At 39.6% G+C, this 23,924-nt stretch overlaps 1 long non-coding RNA gene across 1 annotated transcript; it reads left to right on the top strand.

Moving 5' to 3' along the window:
* Positions 1–4,844: 4,844 nt before the first annotated feature.
* On the top strand, positions 4,845–20,223 carry LOC142599546 (uncharacterized). The gene is made up of 3 exons (XR_012833111.1): positions 4,845–4,966; positions 16,302–17,035; positions 19,491–20,223. It is a non-coding gene; the product is annotated as an uncharacterized LOC142599546 (long non-coding RNA).
* Positions 20,224–23,924: the final 3,701 nt, after the last annotated feature.

Below are 23,924 nucleotides of genomic sequence, written 5' to 3'. Positions count from 1 at the left end.
GATGCCCTGGTACTTTAATAGGGGAAAATAACCACTCCACAGCTGTTTCTGTGCAAAAATTAGACTTCCTTATTCGCCATACTCCCTTTTTTCTATGTACCAGTGAAAGAAGGGTAAACGGATTAGCACTGCTGCTTGACGTGTTTGTCAGAGTGCTCAAAATCAGACGAGTTATTCGGAACTCCTTCTTTCAAGTATTGCTGCTTTGAGTAAAATACTGTTTTAAAAAAACCAGGAGTACCTCACAACTAGTACAGCAGCAGTCATATAAATATATACACCAGTTATGAAAAGGAATTTAAGGTTTACATGATGGAGCTGGGCGTGCTGCAAATTGAATGGACAGCAGTAAGTGCTAATGGAGAAGACATATGATGGCTGTTTCCAGCAATGAGATCACAAGTTCGGATGCTTTGGCAAAACTGTAACATCTCATATCCAATAGGCAGTGCTGATGATTGCAGGTAACTTTCGGAGGATTGGATGTGCCTGGTTAGGACTGAGTGATGAGACACCTCATAAATACTTGCAACAATAATATCACTGAGCACCAGTTCCCATGTTCAGTCATTTCTTAAAGTGATTTTTATTCTTGAGTGTTTGCAAAGACAGAAAGCTACAGGTAAAAAGAATTATGCTATATTCTTCAAGGAGGGAGAGTGTGCAGTTTAAGCCAAAAGATTCAAAAGGCAAAAGTGTTTTACTGAATTTTGAATTCTTATTTCCTTTGAATACAAGATATGTTGACCATATGTGCTTTAGGTCCTACCTGAATCTCTTCTCATCCATATATCATCAGTTTTAACACAGGATATAGCATGACTGGCAGACAATCTGGAATCAATCTGTTTATCTTTAAAATGCTGCTGAAAAGTTTTAGAAGTTGCAAGGTTCTGAACTGGAAAGAAAAATCTTGGAAGTAACAACAAAGAAGTATTGGAAAGACAGACAATAACTTCAGAGTCTTCTATCTGGATCCTGTTGTGCAAGAGCATATATGCCATCTCTCAGAAACTATTTCAGTGGAATAAAGTCTTCCTCATTTATTAATACAACCAGGAATCAACCAGGCAGTTTTTAATTAGCATTGTAATTTTCAAGAAGTGAAAGATGGTTGCTTTATAGACTTCATATGCAGCTCAGAAGGGGCTCCAAACACAGCTGCATTTGTTTATAATATACTGCTATTTTTTAAGAGGATGCATCTGAGATACTGTATGTACTTGAAGACCTTGTGCTGCATAGCTAGAAAAATTTTATCAAAAGCCATGAATTCAATGTATTGCAATTTTGCTCTCTGATGCTTTTCTAAGCATTAGAAATCATAGGCTGTAGATGGTTTGCAAATAACCACTCTAGAAGAAAGCTTCCACATGTATATTAATAAGAATAATATAAATATTCCACAAATAGATGACTGCTTATTGAGGGGCAAGTATAGGGCAAATCTTCTGTGTTTTGTTTGTTGTGCATTTCAGCCGTATCTAACATTTAACTGCAATATTTTGCATTCCTTTATCCCTGATATTCAAGGATCACACAAATGCTTTACAAACATCAGTGGGCTAAGTCTCAAAACATTTCTGAAAATAGGACTTGTACGTGCCTGGTGTTTCTTTCTACAGTTCACAAGTTTCTTACCATTCACATTATCCTACTGTTTTCTGAATTCAATATAATAATCTTAGCAGAATTTCTAGTGGACCTTTCTACCCTCACGTGGTAGGCTCTGCTTGGAACTATATGTGGTTTTCATATTTTACATATTTCTTTGTTGACTAAAAGAAAAAAATCTTGCTGACTTACCTCAACAACAGCAAGATTATGGATTAGAATAAAAACAACAACAATATATTATTAAATAATAATTTATAGATGATGATGATGATGATGATGATTATCATTATGGGACACGATCTGATGTCAGGAGCTTCAGTGTTCCTTTTGATTTCTAGAGGAAAGACAGCATAACTGAGGGATGAGTTTGGCCATAGGTTCCTGAATTCATGAACTGCTCCTTTACTACTAAAAGATACTGTACCCAGTTTTTAGTGCCTACTTCAAGGCATCTACAAATAATGTCTTTCAAAATTTTGTTTTTTCCTCTAACATTAATTCTTTGGGACATTCAATCCTTTTCTGTTACAACTTGCAAAGGTGGATAGGCTTGAGCTTATTAAAAAAAAATCCATTGTCAACGGGTTTGTAAGGCTATACAAGGCTATTGTAAGATGCAGATTCCCCCCTGTTGTTTTCTATCATCGGTCATGCCTAGCATTTTATTGATGAAAAGAATAAACAGAAGTTTCAGATTTGCCTCATATCCCTTAATTGTCCATAATTATTCAAAGTATCTTAAAGGACTTGCATAATCTAAGCTGGTATGGCTTGAAGGTGAACTCAGGGAAGGTTTCCAGGCTGATTTCCATGAGCGCTGGAACTTCTCCACACTCACAATAGGCTCAGCACTCAAGGTCTAATAGCCAAGCTCTCGCTGCAGTTAACAAGGCGCAGCCAGCATTTCTGGCTGGAGCTCCTGGCTGGCTCTTGCGTACTCACTCTGAACATGTGGCTCGGTCCTGTGAAGCACTGACTGTTTTATTCTCCCCTACAAGTCAATGGAAATTGTTTAAAGTGCCCAGCAGTTCTGAGGATCAAGCCCACAAAAAATGCTATTGTTTGGAGACTGAATTGTGGTAAGCTTCGCTTTTGTACCGTGAGTTCATTACTATATATGTTCACATTTCCCCACAGTTCCTGCTAAAACATATTTTGAACAGCAAGCCTCCATGTTTTATTCGTTCAATCTGGTGCTAGTTTAGAGACATTTTGTTTTCTTTATGCTTAGTTCTTCCCCACAGGGTATGGCCTTACTTTCACTAGATAGGAAAGTAAGGATGGCTCCAGGATGCCGTGCATCAAAACCCAACCGTTTCAGCTGAGGCTCTGTGTCTAAAGCATCTATCCCTAAACAAGGGGACTGAAATCTTAAATAAAGGCATCCTTTTTGTATTTTCCAGCAGCATTCCTTATTTTTTATTTTCTTCCATTGGTATTAATATAATTCTCTTAAGTTGTTTGTTGTCCACTAGCAAAAGACATCACGGCAACTCCTGCTTCAGCAAGGAAGTTAAGTACAAGCCTTCCTCTGAGCACATGGTAATTCCCTGTGCAGTCAGTGGGGCCAGTTTTTAAAGTTTAAATGCCTTGCCGAATCTTGGTCCAAAACCATCCGGACACTAGGAATACTTTTTCATTTATTTATCCAGTTTCCCTTGAAGGACAAGGAGGAAAATTTTATATATGAAAAAAAAAATAAATAAAGGAAATTAACAGAGTAAGAAGCCAAAGTGATCTTTTTCTTCAAAAAGCAAATTTACAAAAACTTCCATGGAAGGTTATAAAACCTACAGTGTTTGCCCGAGAGACTTTTCTAATCACTTAGGTAAACATGGGAGGTAGACTGGGTAAATACATATCCAGGATAGGCTAAATATTGAGGTATTTTAGAGGAATATTTATTGAGTTAAATATATTTATGTATACACACACATACATATTGGTACCTGAAGAATATGTATTTTGAGCCATAACAACTCTTAGGTGTACACATTTGGCAGTTAGAGGAATCCAATTTAAAAATCAATATTGAGCAAATCATAACAAAACAAAAATCTATAAAATTACAGACTTTCAGTACATGAACGGTAATCTTTTCCCAGTTCAGTGATATAAAAGCTCATAAATTTGATGGAATCTCAAAAATAACATTAGTGATTGTTGTTCATTCGGATGATGCCTATAGAAATAAATTGGCATTATTTAAACTGCTATTTCCTTTGTAATGAGTGTATTATATAGTCATTGCCTTAAAATCCAGAGGACAGATGAATGGCTGGCAAAATTTTACTTGCCATATACTTTCTTTGATGATAAAGTTTAAGAAAGGAAACTTGAAAAAAATCACTTCTAAGTGAAATTTTTCCACTTAGAAGAAAACTGGAGTAGCTTGAAAAAGTGAAATTAATCCTGCAGGTGATCTTTAAAATTCTTTATTATGGACACTGGAAACTTACTATATGATATTATTCATCCTGTTTAAAATATCCCTGTTGGCAGTCAAACCTCAGGGAACTTTGCAGGAAGATGTTTTAATTTATGAACTGTAAAACAGAATGATTAAAGAAATAAATACTAAATAAATGTTCTGACAAGTGCCATTGACGGGAAAGCTTCTAGAGGAGCATCAATGAAATTGAAATAAATGTGTTAAAAAATGTTAAATATAGGACAGGAAGATAGATATTAAGCCCTCACTGGTCACAGGGAAAATGCCTTTAAGTTTGGAGTTTCCACACTCTCTCTCTGGTCAGCAATCCTTTTAATGACGTTGGTACTGAGAGCAGTTTATATTTAAAAAGAGTGAATTAAAAACTAGAGAAAAAGAACCAGTTACTACTTAACACATCTGTATATACCGAGAGCGCAACTGGTGAGACAAGTGAGAAAGCAGATATCGACTCTTCCTTGCTGTTTAGAAGCAGACTGCCACTAATACTTTTTAATTACAATTTGTTGTTGCTTTTATCCCAGCCATATTTTACTTTGTGGCTTGGCTCCCTGTTTCCACGTAAACTTCCTCTGGGAGCACAAACTGCTGACTCCGCATCTACAGGCAGAAATGCCACAACATAAATTAAGTTTAAAAAAAAAAAAAAAAAAAAAAAAGTTGCGTTTTGGTTTGGGCGGGGGGAGGTGCCATGACAGATAAAAAGCCACTGTGCAGCTGCCTCGTGGAAAACCCTCCAGCTAAGCACTGATAAAATTTATCACAGGGGCACACATCGGAATAAGCAGCTTAGCAAAGCAGCCTGCGGTAAAACGTACAACAGCTAAATATCTAAAGGCACCCTGTAGCTTCTCAATGAAACGGTGGCAAAAAGTGCTAATAACACAAGTTTGTACAGTAGGTAACCTCCTCCTGCGGGCTGTTGGGTTTATTTACTGAGCTCTGCACCCGTGTTTTGTCCCCAGACCTGGAGCAGAGGGCAGGGTGCCGTGTACTTGAGCCCTCCCGAATAGCTCGCCTTCCTGCTGCGTCCGCAGCACGCCGTGAGCAGGAGCGGGCAATGCAAGAGCGGGGCTGGCACCGGCGCTCGAGGCAATATGATGCTGCCTTCTCGTCGCTTAACAGTTCGCCTCTTGCTTCCTGCATTTATTTATAATTTTTTAAAAAAGTGATTTCTGAACTTAGCTTAAAAAAAGAGGGAGGCTAGAGTACATCTGATCCAAAAGTAGTCAGAATTTCACTAAAAACTCTGACCCTGTGAGGTCATCAGGTGTTGTGATGAATTCAGAAAAGCTCCAGAATAAGGAAAATGTGGTGTGGCTCCTTTCATTAAATGGAAATAGACATGCAAGGTTTCTTTTCCATCTCCAGTCACTTTTGCACTGCTTGCTGTTCGCAAGGGTAAACATGACACGTGGATACCTGACTCCATGTGTGTATTTTTAGCTCAGTTCTCCCGGGGTCTGGAAGCTGTAAAAAAAAAAAAAAAAAAAAAAATTAAAAAAATCCCCAAAATCAAAGTGAAACATCCTCTCGTTTAAAGAAAAATCTAGATTAAAGGAACCCTTGGGAACAATGGAGAGCTGGAGGGTTAAGCAATAGCATCAGACGGTTTGTGAGAGATCAGGCATGGATTAGGAGTGATTGGTGACTCACACAGATTTTGCTCATATGTATCTGACACTCCTGAAAGTCTGCTGATTCACTCTGGGAAGGACAGGTTCTCCTTTCTCTTCTGCTGACATTTACAAGCAGCATAAATGAAAATGGTAGTATTTTACACCTGTGTCGCACATGTGTAAACGACTGTAGGAAGAACACAGCAGCTGCAAATCAGGTCCAGAGAGCTGAAACGAGAAGAAGCAGAAGGTTCATAAAAGAGCATAAGCTAAAGACTATTGCCAACGTGGACAAAGAAGAGAGAGAGAAACAGAGAGGAAAAGGTCAAAGGAAGTGAGAGAGAGAGATAGGCAGAAACTGGAACCAGGTTCACAACAAAGACAAGGACAGGAAATTTTTTTTCTTTTTAAATGAAACCATCCACAAGCAAAAAGCAGGGACTATTAACATGGAAAAGGGACAAGAACATGGAAAAGGGACAAGAATATTCTCCTTCCATTCCCAGACAAGCAAAAGCTAAAGCCCCCACCAACCATGCTATTGCAAAGGCTACAAGGGATTTAAAAAAAAAAAAAAATCATTAATTTAAAATGCACTTTTCAGGTGTATTGCAGGGTAACTGTATGAAGGGATTAGACAACATGAACCCCAGAGAAAAAAATCACACTAGGACCCGCTTTGAGATTTTGGGCATGCTGCTAGCACCAGACATATTTTCGGGCTGGTTGTCCCCTTGGCGCCTTCTCTTGCCGGTGCAGCCTCCCCTGCGCAACGTGGGGTATTTGTTTAGCATCCTCCATACTGCGGACGGGGATCCAGCCTCTGTCCCAAACAATCAGGGAGGCACAAGAGTGGAAGTGCTGATTAATGTCGCAATTAGCAGCGGAGGGACAGCTTCTTGTGTGCCAATTGTGCACGGCACACCATCCTTTCGCTCCAGCGCGGTTCCTGTCTCACTTTTAATGTGCGAAAGAAAAGATTATTCACCAGGGTGGTAGACACATTTCTATTCTCAAGAACACCACGATATCATTAATCTTCCGGCAAGTCAGCAAGGTTGGGTTATGTGAATGCAAGTATTTTGCAAGGCTATAAATAAAATTTAAAGAGAGAAAGAGACAGAAAGAGAAGATGCTTTCCTGGAGTTTCTGTTGCTACAATACAGATGATGTTAACACTGCAATAGCTTACTAGTAATAACACTTTAAAAAAATCCCCTTTTTATTATTTTTCAACATCTGTACAGAAAAGTGAAACATAAAATGGGATCTTAAGACTGTAATATAAATTTTCTAATCCTGTCTATAAAACAGGTAGATGATCAAAGAAAGTGCAAAACATAACTCATGTATCTGTAATTGTTGTACTGTGCTGTTCACCTGGCTAACGCTACAGGCATAAATACCTGAAAGGAAGGGAAAGAAAATGATAGTGGGTGTAATACGAAGGTTTGTCAGAAAGAAGTTATGATAGATAGTCACATTAGTCATGCGTAGCAAAGACATAATTGACTTATGCAGGGTATCTTTACACATCCGTACTATGTATTCTGCACAGGCCTCGCACGTTTTATGCCCTTCCTCCTGTCTCAGCTGAGAGTCTGGGACATAGAAGAAAACAGGAATCTTCCTCTTTGACAGGGATTTCTGCCTTGGAAACGGTGCCTTAACATCTTTGCTGCCCTAAGAAACTCCAACAAAATAGCTCAAATAGAACAGAAAATATAATTTTAAGGTCTTGTGCCCTGGGTCCCTCGAAAGGTATAAGTCAAGACTGATTTACACGAAGAAACCATGTTTCCCTTCCCCAATGATGTAAAATACCTTTTTAACTACACAAAGTTGAGATAAATCACATTTTAAAACAGGTAGTTTTTCAGTATGAGTTAATAACTATTGCCAGCTTTGAGGAAGAAAAATGGACATTTGAAAGGGGGAAAAGTTGTTTATGACTTCTGCATACAATCAAAAAGTGCTGTCTGTCTGAAGTTGCCCTGTGATCAGGAATGGTAGAAATCATTCCAACAAATTCAGGTGGTCAGATTGGCATGACAAGCCCCAAAATTATGTGATGCATTTTTTCAATCACACAGTTCTGGTATTTACCAGAAAGATGTCATCACAGCTTATATGAAGCTTTAATACTGATTTTGAAAGTTAGAGCATAGCAACTTATTTCATTTGTCCCAACAAGGGCTGGTTGCTTTTACACAGTCTGCTTATATTATCACATTACCCAGACAAGGTAGAATTTTGCATAGTGTTGAAAGGGCATACAGGAAAATGATTGTTGATTTTATTTCAATGCTGCATATTTTTATTAAATTAATTCAACAAGGCAGTTTTTCCTCCTGCATTATGTCAGGGTCACATTTTTGTCCTGCTTCAAGTAGGTGTAGAAAAGAAGGCAAAGGCTTGAATCTTACTGTTGCTTTTGAGTGTGAAAACCAAGGAAATCTTAAGTAAGGCACCATTGAGTGAATTGAGGCAGTAATGTAAGTGGGAGTCAGGAAAAGGAAAAAATAAATTTATCATGTTTCAGGAGGTTTTTTTGGCTGAGTTAAATTTGAATTGAGTTTCAACCTTAGCTGTAATTCCAGGCTATTGGGAAGTTCAGTACACCTAGAGTAGGAGGAATATGGCTGGAAAATGGGAAGGGATTTGCCGGAGAAAGGAAACCAATACGTTGTCTTTATTTCCCTTACCAGATCAACTTGTAAGCTTCCTGGAGAGCAGCTTCAGCCTTGGCTACCCAGTGAAACATAGCTGGATGCAACTTGATTTATATCTGTATGCTCCCGGTATATGACTTGGCAAAGGTGTGAACCTCAGGTTTGTGATCGCAGGAGGGGTGAGGGCTCGGTTCCCCATTCACTGGGTTACTGGATTTATCCATGGAAAAGTACTTTCTGGACCATCAGGTCTAGGACCTGCTGTCCTAGACCTAATTATATGTTGAGGTCATGCAGTCGCTTTAGGAAACGTGTAGAAATGTCTGTCTGTAAAGCAGTTCAGTTTGCAGACTTCTCTACTCCTACTGAAAGTGTTTGCAGAGTCCTCTAATGGTAGGGAATAGTCCTCTGATTACAAGCATACACTTCCTCATTGCAGTTTATTCACATTTGTTCTCGAGCCAACACTGTCCTTCACTAGCAGTTGTTCTTTACTACTAATGTATTTATAGACTGCAGTCATATCCCTCCTCGGTCCCAGGGAGGGACTAAAAGAAGCCAGACCCTTTTCATTCCTGCTCATCAGCCAGGCTCTTGGTTTCTCTTCTGTCTTAGCAGGCTGTTCCTGCTCCTGTGCCAGTCCTGGTGAACCTTTTACCTGTCTGGTCGTAGCTGTGCACAACAGTCTGAACGTAATTTCACAGGCGCTTTGCACGACGGAGTGAATACTTTTGCATTTTTACAGGAATACTTCACCCCAGCATTTTTTATGGCCGCAGTATTACCAACTCATAATCACACAGTGTGTAATTAGTATACCAAAGTCTTTCTGCTGCTGTATTATTTCCAACTGATGAACTCCAGCTGATAGCAGGAATTCCTGCTATTAGCGTCCAAGTTCATGCTGTTGTACTTTGTACTATTAAATTTCATCAAATTTCTCTATCTTCTCTCTTCAAGGTCATCCAGTTCTTTCTCTGCAATGATGCATTGCAAAAGTGCTGGCTTAGTGTACTACTTACTGTTGAAACAGGCAGTGCTGTTTTTTTTTTTTTCTCACAACAGGTTACGAGCTTAGCCTCCTGCCCAAATCATCTGCTTATCTCATAGCTCTCTGCAGCCTGGTAATATTCTGCCTCAGTCCATGCTCCATGAACAGAATACTTCTGGGAACTGTACTACATTGTTTTCCCTGAGGAAACCTTTTTCATTTGCAGTTTTTGGTAGTTTGAGAACAAAAGGCATCAGAGCGAGAGAGTGACTGGTAAATGGAGGACAATCATTTTCAGGTGTGAAGCCATTCTGGGGATTTTTTTTAAAGCCTCCTACCTTCCTACATGGATGTCAGTATCATGGAATCCAGATGTTGTTGGCTTCTGTTCAGCACGGCCCTTGTCTGAAATGGAAGGTGTTAAATTGAAGTCAGGCTGAAAAGAGAGGTGAACAGAACTTTGGCAGCCGAGAACAGGAGGATCAGAGGCAGATCTAGCAGCAGCAGCACCAAATTCCCATATTAACAGGGGTCACGCTTTCTTCCTCAGACTTAACCCCTTCCCGCCTGCCTTACAGAGGTGCTGAGGGGCACGTCCTCGCTTGAGCAAAGTCATGGATGTGCAAGCTGAGGCAGCTTGCTTCAGCTGGGTACCTGAAAACCAGGACAATCGCTCCAGCTCCTTCTCCAGATCCTGGAGCGAGCTGGAGGAAAAAAGTCATGTGTGAAGGTAGACTGGGTTTTAGGGGTTTTCTCATGGTCTTACTATGATGGGGAGTTAAGGTCATTTGACTACCTTGGGTCTGTATTTATTATATCTTAAAGTACTAGGCTTTCTTTTCAGAATAACCACAAGACTGGATTTACTGCATCTGTAATTTCTGGCTTGTGGATAACTATTGTAACAGCTGTTTTCCTTTTAAATCACTGATATGTGCTTTACCCCTCGATCCACGTGAATGCTGTTCCTTGGGCCTGACTGAAACACCACTCCCCATTATGAGGATAGATTTATATGCCTAGATTTTTAGCAGAGGAAGTTTGGGAAAGAGGAGTGCTTGAACAAATTTCAAGAAGTTATTATTGTGAAAATGTATGTTCTAACCTTAAATAAAATGAGCTCAGATGAAACTTTGTCGAATCAGAGCTGAATTTGTTCCAAGTTCCTAGCTTTGTTATTTGTACATTTGATTTCACATTTTTATGTTACAAACTCAACATTTCTAAGTGTCATGCCATGGAATCCATTTGGAAAATGCCATGTGATCCCAGACAGGCATTTCGTAGTCTTTAATTCTATCTTATTCTATCTTGCTTTCACTGTAATATTATTTGCTCTGCATGAGCTGTGTCTTGGCTTCTGCAACAGTTTGCCATTAACAGGGTAGAGCATGTCATAAATAACCCTCCAATATGTGCAATAATTAACTTTTAAGACTACCATTAAATCCTTTTAAAGCGGATTGATTAGGTTTCAATTTTGTACGTTGCTTCAGATTTTCATCTAAACCGAAGTGTTTCTTTAGGCTATTCTGCAGCTGTGCTTGCTTCCTAGCACTGACAGTCATTCAAATCCATCTTGTGCTATTGTAACCCGCTGTTAGCCCATTAGTTGCAATCTGTGGGAGGAGAAGGAGACAAATTGTGTCACTATTGCTTATCAAGGGACCACACAGTTGTTTGCCACTTTGACTCCGTGATGGATAGTTATCTTGAGATGTGACAGGTGTGAGACTGGAAATTTAGAAGGAAACAATGCAGGAGCCCAGTAGCATTTTGTTATTGACACTTGCTAGATAACAACACAGGGTTAATCAATCTCTCATGTTGTTCTTAACCCCCTATTCTTTTTGTCTTCAAGATGCAGTTTTTCTCATCAGACTGACACGGCAGGAAAAAGGCTCATAGCAGACATTTTTCCTTTACCATATACTGGACTTACAATGTCAAATTCCATGAAAAACACATCTTTGTTTCCCTTGACAATTTTTTAATATGTCTTTGAATGGTGATCAGGGGCTGGAAAAAATACAGTTTAAATATCTGAGAATATCTCTAAGTAGACATCCTTTCTTTGAGAGAGAAACAGTCTTTTTCCAACTTTATTTTTATTGTCGACAGGTTTTTTATCATTTTGCTTCAACAAATTAACTTGCTGTAGCCCATCTCTTATTATTTCTTTCCCAGATATGAGATAAAGTAACTGTGATGAAAAAACTGAATACCCTGAACATTAAATGATCACATTTACTTACCTCTGCTCAAAACACACAGTTCAAGGAAATGCAGATCCTGGATATTTTATGCTGATCTTTTAGATCAGGTTTGGGTTTTTTATGGCCTTCAGAAAATTGAATACTAGTACAAAATTCACAGAGTCTTAAAAAATGTTAAAAATGATGTTCAATATGTTTAGGAAGCACTGAAAGAATGACAGGAGTCTATGAATGAGCTAAGGTTCACATTGAATAAGGATCTATGGTAAAAGCTAGAAAATGATAAAGTTGTAGAAGTTAAAAAAAAACATCAGTGAACATTGGAGTCCTACTGTACTAGCATGAAATAAGAGGCATTGGGTCCAAAAAGTTCACAGCTGAAATAGCCAAGTCAACAGATGAGGATGACATTATTGTCATTTCACTAAAAGGAATAAAAATATATAAACAATGGAGACTTTCTTGAGGTCTCCAGGAAGCTTGCAGGAGCTGAAGACCAACCACCAAGACCATAGTCTCACGTCTAATCTACAAGGCATTGGTAATTAATCTTAGTTTTAGATTCATCTGTTCTCTCTCTTTCCTTGTCCTGCATTATTCTCTTGTATAAACTGAGTGTTTTAGGCAAAGGTTCCTCCTGATGGCAAAGGGAAAATTTCAAGCGCACTAGCAACGCTCTTGAGTGGCTACACAGTAAAGGACCAGCTTACTCACACTCTGCATATTATATTGACAATGTTAAAATGTTGTCATATGTTTGGTTAGAGATTTAAATAATGTATTTTGTCTCACAAAACAAAATAGAAAAGAAGCAATCACTCACTTTACTAAATCTGAGGGATGAGTGCCCTGCTCACAGGTCATTTGAAAACCTGCAGTAGCATCCAGCAGAGCTGCTGCACAGGTGGATGCCCCAGCAGCCATGCTGAAATGTTTTGGGGAGCTGTACGGTATCCAGGATGCTCTACGCTGCTCTTGAGCTCCTCTTGCACTTTGTGATAACAGGTTGGTGAGTCGGTGTAAAGGCGCATTAGTTCCCTGATTCACGTTTCCGAGGTCTAGCTGGAAGGAATGGACTTTGGACACATTTCCCTCCTGCCAGCTCATTCTTCTTCAAAAATTTGCAAATGTTTGGTCATGTACCTTCTGCATGGCAATGCTTTGTAGAGCAGAGTTACGATGTACACCGTATCAACTTCTTCTGTCTGACAGACATTTGCAGAAGCCCCTTTCATCTCCACTGTGGGAAATGTTAAGGATGGAGCGTGATACGCCACTACGGTTCTGAAATGCCTCTATCAAGTTTCCACATTAGCCTGCTTTCACCACTTCTTTTCCCTTGCCTTCTGAGTTTAAGTAGCTGCCAATGAAATCTCAGAAAGGTCTCATTAGATTTGAAGCTCCTGTCAGACAGAGCTGGAGGAAAATTTATCATGTGAGCTTCATATATGAGATCTGAGAAACTTGTTTCTGTCCATCCAAATCACATTCAGGCCTGCAAAGTGAACAGTAATTAATCAAAGGCAGTGCCATAGGAAGTAAAAATTTCTGATGCACAAGTGTAACTAGCAACTCCTCATGCAGCACTTGCCCTGTAGCAATAGCAGTTGACCACCCAGTTCAGCACAATATGCATAAGTGACATCTGTTCCCGTGTCACTGTGGCTTTCCTGAGCAGAAAGGTACTTTGTGCTTTATAGTGGCCACATGGCTGACATTGTTGTTCCATAACCTTACGTCCCTGTTCTTGCACCCCATGCCCCTAAGCCTTGGCTCTTGCATGCTTCTCTGTCTTCCACCCTAACTCCGTAACAGCTGAACGGCACAAATGCCCAGCAGCAACTGGGATTCCTAAGCAAAAGCAGAAATAAAATAACATACTTCCAAGATGAAGGAGACATGCATGTTTCTGATTGCTTGAGTGACAGTTTTTAAGTCATCCATGACAGACAGAATTTGATCTTTTATAAAGAATTACCTTGAGTCAGTTAAATAGAGGAGGTTTATCAGGAAAATATTTAAAAAAGATGCTGCTGTCACCCGGACTGATGATCTAGGTTCACGTCCAGTCTCGCTTCAGACTTCCTGTGAAATGCTGAAACATTGCAGCCCAGCTTTTTGAAGGTATTTGAAAACTACTGATATCCAGCTGCTTTACAGACAGAACAGGAAAAAAGCTTTTCACTGAGTGTGTCATTGTTCAAAACAGAGCCAAGGATCGCATTAAATCAGAAATTACCAGGCTGCAGTATAGATATTAATCATCACTTCCAAGCAGTATCCAACAGTAGTACGATTCTGGGTTGTCTCTGTGCCACGTATTCTCAATTCTCAACCTGTGGCACACAAATGAAAGCCTGTGGTCCCCAGCATTAACTACAGCTTTCCTGTACAAGGAGAATTCACTACCTAAATATCATTAAATACCTACACTTTACTATCCTACTTTTAAAATAGGGAGTATTTTATAATTTTTTTATTTTATATTACTTTATTACTGCCGGTTACTATAATACAAACTTCTAGAAAAAAGGAGTGTTTGATGTTGTGCTGTGTTCAATGAATATTATAGTGGGTCTTGATTTTGACTGGGGCTTGACGGCTACTGTAATACAAACAAATAATAATAATAGCTTAAGGATATCAAACAGAGAAGGAGGACAGAATGCTTTTTATACTTACAAAAAGATTATATCAATTGATCTGGATTTCAGAAAGCAGTAGAAGAGAAGACAAGTGTAACTTGTTATTGTTAAAAGGTAGAAATCTGTTAGCCTTTGATTTATTCATAACACTGTTTAGCACACTGTTAAGTACAAAAGGAGTCAGAAGAACATAATATACCAGTGTAGTTGCTAATATTCTTTAGAAAGAGCTAGTAAGGAACAAAAAGAAAAAGCATGAGAGGATTTTATTTAATACAATTCTTTGCTCAGTCTCAAGCAATGCTCTGTCTAATGCAATGCTTTTCTCCCTGGTTAATCAGAACAGGGTTCAGATGAAATCAAATAATTTGCAGATGAATTGCTAATATGTCCTGTCATGCATGCCCTTCTAACAGCATGTCTTTCTAGCCTGTTGAAATACTTACATCATATGGAGAGACCTGAAAAGTTTGAACATTTTGGTTCACTGCCAAGAAAAATTATTTATCAATGGCACATACTGTGCTGATATATACTACAAGAACAGATTTTAAACTAAGAACGAACATTAGGACAAGACCCTTTCCCTTCCTCTAGTGCATTAAGACAGACTGGGATGCTGTGCTCTCTTCTCCAGAACCTCCAGGAAGAAGCTTGAAATCTTAGCTACTAATGCGGCTCTACTAAACACAGTATCAGCGTACTTATAAGATTCCAAGTCATTAATCTCACAAGCCTCCTGAGAAGTAGTGTCGTGCTGTTCTCACATTTTATGGATGGAGTATTGAGGTGCAGGATGTTTATGTGTGTGGTGCGTAGGTGGCCATAGATGGTAGGATGTGCTTGCATGCCTGTAAGAGCAGGTGTCAAATGAGTGGTCACACTACATCATCACCTCTCTCCAAAAAATGTAGTCCCATGCATTTAACAAAAAGTACCAGTTTTGCTGCAGGACAGCTGCTGACTGTGAACCAAACCTTAACTGTCTCAGGACATTCACAGTGGTCATCTATTCCTCAAAATAATTTCTGGAGTAAATACTTGCTCATCAAATTAGGCTTGAGTTTCAAGACTGATCTTTTTCTCCATTGCTCCTGCAGGGAATTGTGTGTCATGGAAAAGGCTCTGTTCCCTTCAGCAGTCAAGCTAACACCATCAAAGAAGCTCAGGGAGAGTGAGCTCAAAGTTGTCATTAGAATTTCAGGCGGATCTTGCTTGGGCTGCAGAGCGTTGCTATCATTATGCGTTGGTATGCTCCAAAGGTCAGGCAGATCAAAAGCTTTGCTCAGCAGCCAATTAATATATTGTTTCATATCAAGAAAAATAGGAAAAAAAGAAATACAATTAAAATTTCAATAAAGAAAAAGCAAGTGACTGCAATACAGCCTACAAGTGCCGCCCAGGAGGGCTGGGATAATTTGCTATGATTGGATTAATTTACAGTTCTCTTGCTTTTGGGGGGTTTAAGCCTTCAACTTTAATATTTCTTTAGTGCATTATCTGCATTTGCATTTATCATTGGCTTGTACAATGGAATTTGCACAGGACTTGACATTTTGAAGTCCTAACTTAGGGCTTGGTCCAACTGCCTTTGAAGTCAACAAGAAGATTGCCACTAAGTTCAATGAGAAGTTGGATCAGGCTCTATAATCACTATGGACTCATTATAATCTCACAGCTGGTAACAACCATGTAGAAATGTAGCATAAAAACTGTGATACTGGCAGATGAGTTCAGTGCAAAGCAGAATCCCTTCAAGTTTAACATAAGTTTAACAATTTAAACAGATTTTAGAATTAGCTGCTCTCTCTGCACACTAACATCTGACAACTCTTTCCAAAATTTACTGAAAAGGAAAGAGCCTCTGTATTTGCGCTATGAGCTGCCTGAATACTTTAACATGCTTTTGTTTCTTTAACTCCAAATCAAAGCAAGAACGATTTTTTCCTCTATCTCTCTGTTGCCACAGAGAACAGATTTCTGCAAAATGGTTGCTTTTCCAGTGCTTTGCTAAAATGGCTGCTGCCACGACTAGGTCTAGGAACACGGCAATTGCAAAAGCTAACCGTTTTCCCATTACATTTCACAGTTTGTATACAAGCACCAATGCTGTGTTCTCGCTGTGGGAATGCTCAGATTGCTACGATGAACAAATTGAGGGCAGATCCCTTCGAAATGAATTAAGGCTTTGCACCAGTTTTGCAAGAGAGACTATCTGAGTCACGGTATAATTATAAACTAGAGAGTGAATGTTTCTGCTCACATTGAGGGGTCCCCAGGATTCAGGTGAGGCTGGTGTTCTGGCAGGCCTGCCAGCACAGGTTTAGACTAATCTAAATGGGATGCATGTTGCTCTGTGCAATTGCTTTCCTTTGTGTCCTTCAAGTATACTTGCAAGTACCAGTGCAAAGCTCGTAAAGCTGAATGTGGAGAAAAGCATAAAGGTGGAAGAAGGTGGGCTCAGAAGTGTCTAGGTGACTCACAGACTGCACATTTACCCACTGAATTTGCACACGAGAAAATGACGCATGCTTGAAACTATGTTCGTTTTTGTGCGTGTCGTTCAGGATTTGTCCTTTCAGAGTAATTTTAGGATACTTACAAAAACCCAAACTGCTTCCAGAACTGCTGTTTCTTCGTGATACAGGAGATTTCCCAGAAGAACATGACTCCCTCTTCGGACCAGATGCAAATGAAACTACTTTGAATATCAGTGTGGTTACTTTTCATGGGTGAGGAAAAAGGCTGCACTTCTCCTTCTACAAAATGTGCCTGGCAGAAATGTTACACATTGGGTATCCAGAGAAGACCCGCAGGTAGCAGGTGCTGTAACAACAAAACCCTTTGCATTACCATTACCATCTGCCAGGTCTGCTTCCAGTGAAGTCCTGTCTTGGTTTAACCCCAGCTGGTAACTGAGCACCAGGTAGCCGCTCGCTCACCCGTACCCCCAAGGGGATGGGGGGCAGAATGGGAAAACCCCCAAAATTTGTGGGTTGAGATAAAGACAGTTTAATAGGATAGCAAAGGAAGATAATAATAATAATAATAATGATGGTAATGATGATGATGATGATAATAATACAAGTGAGTCACAAATGCAATTACTCACCACATGCAGAAAAAAAACAACCAGATGCCCAGTCTGTTTCCAAGCAGCAACCCCACCTCCCAGCTAGCTTCCCCAGTTATATACAGAGCATGACGTTACATCGTATGGAATATCTCTTTGGCCAGTCTGGGTCAGCTCTCCTGGCTGTGCTCTCCCAGCTTCTTCTGCACCTGGCAGAGCGTGAGAAGCTGAAAAGTCCTTGACTTAGTGTAGACAGTACAACTACCTGGCAACAACTAAAAACTTCAGTGTGTTATCAACATTATTCTCATCCTAAGACCAAAACACAGCACTCTAGCAGCTACTAGAAAAAAAATTAACCCTATCTCAGCCAAAACCAGGACAAGTCTCCTCAAATGTTGTTGGTCTCAGAACTGCTAGAAAAATTTCAAAGGATGCTTTTCACGGATTTTTGGAGCTTCTTCGTAGAACAGCAGGGGTTGAGAGCACAACCCAAAGTACCCATCTAGTTCCCTCACAGTATTGTAATGATCCTTTAATGATCCTTATCCTATTATTTTTTGCCCTTCCCCCCCCCCCCCGCTGTCCCATACAGCAGATCATCTTTCCCATGCCAATGGTAAATAATGCCTGTATGGGGTAGATCTTTCTTTCCTATACTGGCTTCTCTTCAAGACTCAAATATTTAAAGCTTCAGAAACCATACATACACACAAATCCACATCGAGAAAGACAGAATAATCCTCCATATCATGCTACAGTAGTAATCTAGCTTAATGCAATCTTGGAGGGTAGGCTAAGCCAGTGAACCATTTCTGCTTTACTGATGTGGTTTATGTGAGGCACAGAGCCCCAGGAGAGAATGATTGCCTTGTAATGTAGCAGTCCATCCATTACATTGTATATTGAACCAATCAATTGACTTGTTTATGACATGCTTAATGTTTGGGGAATCCAAACTTCTGATTCACTTCAAGTCCTTTTAATTACAGCATATTCCTTGAAAACAGATGCTTTTAATAGTCAACTTGAGTGTTTTATAAGCTATGCAAATATTTTATTTGTGGCATTTTTCTGGTGCTCACAGCCAAAACATGCTAGTCAATTTTTCAGAAGACTATTTTATCTCGCTGAATTCTAGGGAAATTAATCTTCCCAAAAGTTACTTTTTCCTTTGCAGGCTCTACGTTGTAATTTACCTTAAATTTTATTCTGCATATTATCTTCTTGAGTTTTCTCTACTAAAGAAATCAGGGCATATCAGTCTCTGATATTTAAAAATACATAAATAAATTTTTGGTCCTTTTGACTAAATGAAGGAGGGATGTCATTTGGCAGTATTTTATATTGAAGAGGTTTTTTGGTTTTTTTTTTGGTCATTGTACAACTAGGTTAGCCGTGGAAAGGCTGTAAATCCAAGCATAAAGCTTTGCTATTCATGTCCTACATTTTGAAGAAGGGAATCCACTGCAATTTGCAGGGAGATGCCAGGTTCAAGAAAAAAAACTGAGCAACGCTGAATTGCAAATATGGGTACACCCCTAGATATCTGAATTTTGACCATGAATCATCTTTTCTCTATTACATTCCCATATATAAACTCTAAAAAATGAGCTAAGCCTATTGATAACCATGCAAGAGTAAGAGGCGTTGGCAAGAAAGGGTCATTCAGAGGTTGGTAGAGGAAAGGATATTTCTAAGCACCAGCCCCCCAAAAGAAATCCATTCCCAGCCCACAGAAAAAAAACAAAACGACTTTCAGGCCTGTAGACATTGGAATGCAGTAATAATATAACAAGGAAAAAAAAGAAAGAATGACCATTAAAGTTTTCCATTTACAGAAACAATAGGGTGAAAATACTCTCAAGTATAAATTTTGTAATGTGGACATCCTGAAAAGCTTGGATCCCTTCTGTTGGAACGCTGTTTTCCTGACTCCTGGCTATGTCTTCCTGATTCTCAGGGCCAGGCTGACCTTAGTTATGTTTATCCATGCAAAAATACCTTGGCTATAACTCAGCAGTCCGTAGTAGCCCTTACCTTGTTTGCCCCACATGACCCCGTTCCATTGCTCTTCCTCCTGGCTCCCCCAGTCATGCAACAGGTCTCTCAACACATTTTTTCCATTTCTTAGTTTGCGAGACAGCTGCGACTTATTCCCTATCCCCATTGCCTAATCATCTAATTATTTTTCCTACCTCGTAGCTGTCTGTGTCCCTCGGGCTGTGCACGGCCATCACGCTGAGTGCTGAACCTGCGCGGGGCTGCAGTGGACCCTTGCAAAGGTTCCAGCTGCGGTGGGGGAGTTGTGCTAAACCTCACTGCCCTGCTGTGGTCTACAGAGAAGTCAACCTCAAAGCTCTTTATGGCCCCTCTTCAGTAAACAATTTAGACCCAAAGCCACGGGCAATTTTTCTGTTCCCTGAGCATTGCTGAATTCACCAATGTTTTCTAGGGATGGGTTTTGTAGCACTGAATGCTGTTCCTCTTTCCACAGAGATGTCTTACTGGGTTGAACACAGAGCAGAGTTACTTTCTTTTTCTTCAGTATCTCACATTCAGTCAAAAATTAGGCTTCCTCTTATGATTAAAAATATACTGCAAAAATTATACCTAATTGCGTGTTTTCTTCATCTTCTGGTCTTTTAAGTATCACTGCTTCCTGCATTTTCCTTTCTTGGTGAATAATATGCACACGCACATGCACATACACACACACATACCACACACGTACAGACACTGACTGGTGTTTGCAAGTTGTATCTCCTTTTCCTGGACGGTCTAATTCTTCCAGTTCAGGCATTAGCACTTAGGTACGTGCTGAAATGCTTTCCTGAATCAGAGCCCGAGTGTTTAACAACGTGAAGTAAAATGGATGGACATTTTAATGTTTCCTCTTGTATGTGAAATACTCTTTCATCTCTGTATATTAGGAACATATTTTTGGGATCCTTCTGAAATAATGCTCTCTTGTTTAAGCCCAAAGCAGAAACACACATCTTGAATCACCCAGTGTGCTTTTCATTTGGAGATGGAGGAGCGGGCACTGACTACGCTTTTGAAGCGGTTTTGTATGGTTGTGGGTGCTTGATATGCATGATTGCACCCACAGCTCGGCGTGCACACAGTCAGCAGCAAGGACACGTTTCAGAAGAGCATGAGTGAGGTTTCTCCCTCCTCCTGAGCGCCTTCGTTCCTGCTTGATAGAGAAGAATGTCATTTCTCAGAAGAAACTCCGAAGAAGGTTGTAGAGCTCAAATTTGTCTGACATGATTTTTCTTCTCCTTCTTCTTTATAGCTCTGCAGGAACAACCTCACACACTGTTGCTGGGAAGTTGCCAGCGGAATTTTTTTTAAAGTTTGTTTTTATGATTTGGCTAAATTTCCGCCAAAAAAATAAAAAAATAAAAAAAAAAATAAAAAAAGGGAACCTGCTAAGTCATTGCTCAGCGCTGCATGAGTCTACAACAAAATTGTAAGCAGTAAAAATAGATTGCACCCATTCCTACAGTTAAATACCATGAAAGAAACAGGAACATTTACAGTATGCTTAAAGGAAAACGCCTTCTCCCACCCATAATAAAATGTGTGAGTTCAGGGTCACTTCCTAATAGGTGTTATTTCCTCTATTCTAATAAAGGTATTTTAACACCTGTATTTCATGCCAGAGAGCATTGTCATTTTTTCCACTGGTTGGCTTAACCAAATGCTGGAGTGGGGGGAGGCACGAGCACTCTTCAAACATCGCTGCTTCACGCCAAACACAACTAACGTGCAGAAGGAGGAAGCCAGAGAAAGCAGCAACCGCCCCTAATTACAGCCAGACGACTTCCAGTCCAGCAAGGAACGGGGAGGCTTTCAGGATGGAAAAAGGTCAGGAAGCCCATCTAGGTCAGCCAGTCTCTGGCTTTGAATTGGCACTTGTACTACCCTCACCCACCCCCACAGCCTTGCACACAGACTATTTTTGTTCTCCAAATAGTTGCCCAATGTGTGCTGAAAACTATTTATACTCGTTGGGACCGCCTCTGTCCTTAGTGCTTTTCTCCATACGGAGTGGTGACCTTTGCTAAGTTAAAGACCAAACCTCCTGTGTATGGGGAGCTCGATGATTCCTATAGAAGTCAGCAAGAGGCTTTGGAAAAAAAAAAAAAAAAAAAGCTCTTATTGCAGGAGATTTTGTATTTTCATGGATCAATTTTTCTGTTTACTGGAGTATTTTCTTCATAAAATATCATTGTACCCTCCTTTCACTAGATGAGGAGCATAACAGGAAAGTTTATGTAAAACTCCTGCCACACGGTTTCTTGGGCAGATCTCACAAGCTGGAGTGTCCGGGGTTGTGTGTGAATGATTTCCTCAACGCCAGCCCATTTTGCATTCGTACTGATTTCCACACTGAATCTTGGATCCAGCTGGGCTGGGAACATGAAGCCAACCAAATGGAGGCATGAATTTCTTATGAATTTGTCAAAAGACAACCAGCAGACCTGTGGTCACATGAAGCAGAGCACAGGCTCGCTTGAATAGTTTATAAAGCCTTAGTGGTTCTCACAGCTTCACTCTTCGTTGCTGTAACAGAAGATGAAACTACATATGTTTCCTGTGATTTGGGGTTTGGCAGCAAACGCATTACACAGGACGATGAATGTATGTAGCCTTTGTATATATTTCTAAGCATTTTTGGAACTGGAAGGTAATTTTGCTCAGGCAAATTACAAATCATTTTGAAGAAAGAAAGTAAGAATACTTGTAAGTTCTGTCAGATTTCTTAGCAAACTGCACTGTATATGCAGGGTTTTTTTGCATATTTCCTGTGTTTGACAACCTAAATGCAAAACTCCACTGTGTCTGTATGACCGAAGGCCAGAAGATCAAACAATAATTATCCGTAATGCTGCAAAAGCATTAAAAATGCTCTCTGACCTTTGCAATAGGCCACGCTGCACAGACAAATTTGCTAAACTTACTTAAGCGCTCAAATCTAATATTCTTCTGCGCAGATGTAATTCGCATGAGCTTTTGTTCTGCATGGGCATGGGTTAGAGGATGGTGGCCAAAAAAGAGTCATTAGTGCAACCACAGTTTATTAGTCATATATGACTGGGCTTGTTGCAGGAATTACTGGGGAGAGCTCCACACCCTGCAACATGCCAAAGTTCAGACCAGTTGACCATAATGGTCTTTCCTGGTTTTAAAATATATTAATCAATGTTCTCATAGTACTTAGGCAATAAGGATGACAATAGCCAAATTGCTAAAGACTAGCATTATGTTCACAGCAGCACCAGAACTTGTCTTACCACAAAATAGTATGCAAATCTAATGTATATTAAAAATAAATAAATAAATAAATACAGGAGCTAGGGGGGCCAAAAGGCTTGTGGTGAGTTTGATACTAGCACTTCTCTCTCCCATTATAAAAAGCTCTGGAAGGAAAGCAAAAATATTTTAAGCATCAAAGAGACTGATGAATAGGGATGCCAGGGTATTCAAATACACTTAGAGACAGTATTGTCAGGAGTTGTTTTCCGAGCTATGATACTAAAGATAGTAGGAACCAGCAAAGAAAAGAACACTGTAAAAATGCAAATCTGCTAAATGTTGAATCTATTAATCCATAGCACACTTTCTTCTGAATCATACTTACTCAGATGTACAGGCAACAAAAAGTATTTATAATATTTGCATAATTTCAAACACCCAGTTCATACATTATTTATTGGTTGTGGTCAAATGAATGTTAGCGCTTTCATAATTATCTTTTGTGTGAAAGGTTGCACAGTTTACAGAGGCATTTCAATGGCAACTGAAGATCTGTGAGTTCCTTTAATATTATAGAGAAGAAATGGCAGCTAATTGTAGAGTTGCTACACATTTGCTCTTGAAAAGTGGCAAAGCTAAAAGGATTACGTTTAATTTGAATTTATTTTTAAAAGGATACTTACTTAATTGTAGAGTCCTAGTAACTCACATAGGGACTCTGTGATGACTATTCAGGAAGACTCAAAAAAAGAGGATCAGCCTGCAAAAGTAATTTTTTTAACATTACAGACTTGCTGGAAGTTTTTCAGTGAAAAGAGACCATATGTTTATCATGTTCTGCAATATTATCAGTTATTTAGGCTGAATTCTAAATAAGTGAAATATTTTCTACAGGAGGACCATGAGCACGTAGTCTTTTAGCATCCTCAGGAATAGTGGAACCCTTTTCCTTGCAGGATGGATAGACCTGGCATAAGAGAAGGGATGGAGAAGGACATCCGGCAGTAGGAGCCTATTTGAGCAGAGAAACACGTAACTGCTAACGGGCATCGAGCAGAGGCACGGAGCTGCAAGATGCCTCCAAAGCTGCTGTTGGGATCTACTGTCTCACAGACATACATGGATTGTTCACACTTCTCTGTTACTGCTCATTGTTAAGTTAGGTGAATGTGCATATACTAAACCAACTGACGCTTTTAAACACTTATTTCTAATTATGAACACTTAATAAAAGTGTAAATTTTAGAGATTTACTTTCTTGTTTTCCTTCAAGTGAATGCTGAGACTGATTTAATCCAGTGTGCCAGATGTTGAAACCTTTGGTGTATACCTTAATGTCCCTCTTATTCTGAAAGGAGGAAAGATTAAAAAAAG

Source organism: Balearica regulorum, chromosome Z (assembly GCF_011004875.1).
Source record: "Balearica regulorum gibbericeps isolate bBalReg1 chromosome Z, bBalReg1.pri, whole genome shotgun sequence".
NCBI lineage: Eukaryota > Metazoa > Chordata > Aves > Gruiformes > Gruidae > Balearica > Balearica regulorum.
Note: the sequence above shows the minus strand (reverse complement) of the source record. Positions and strands in the feature narration are given on the sequence as shown.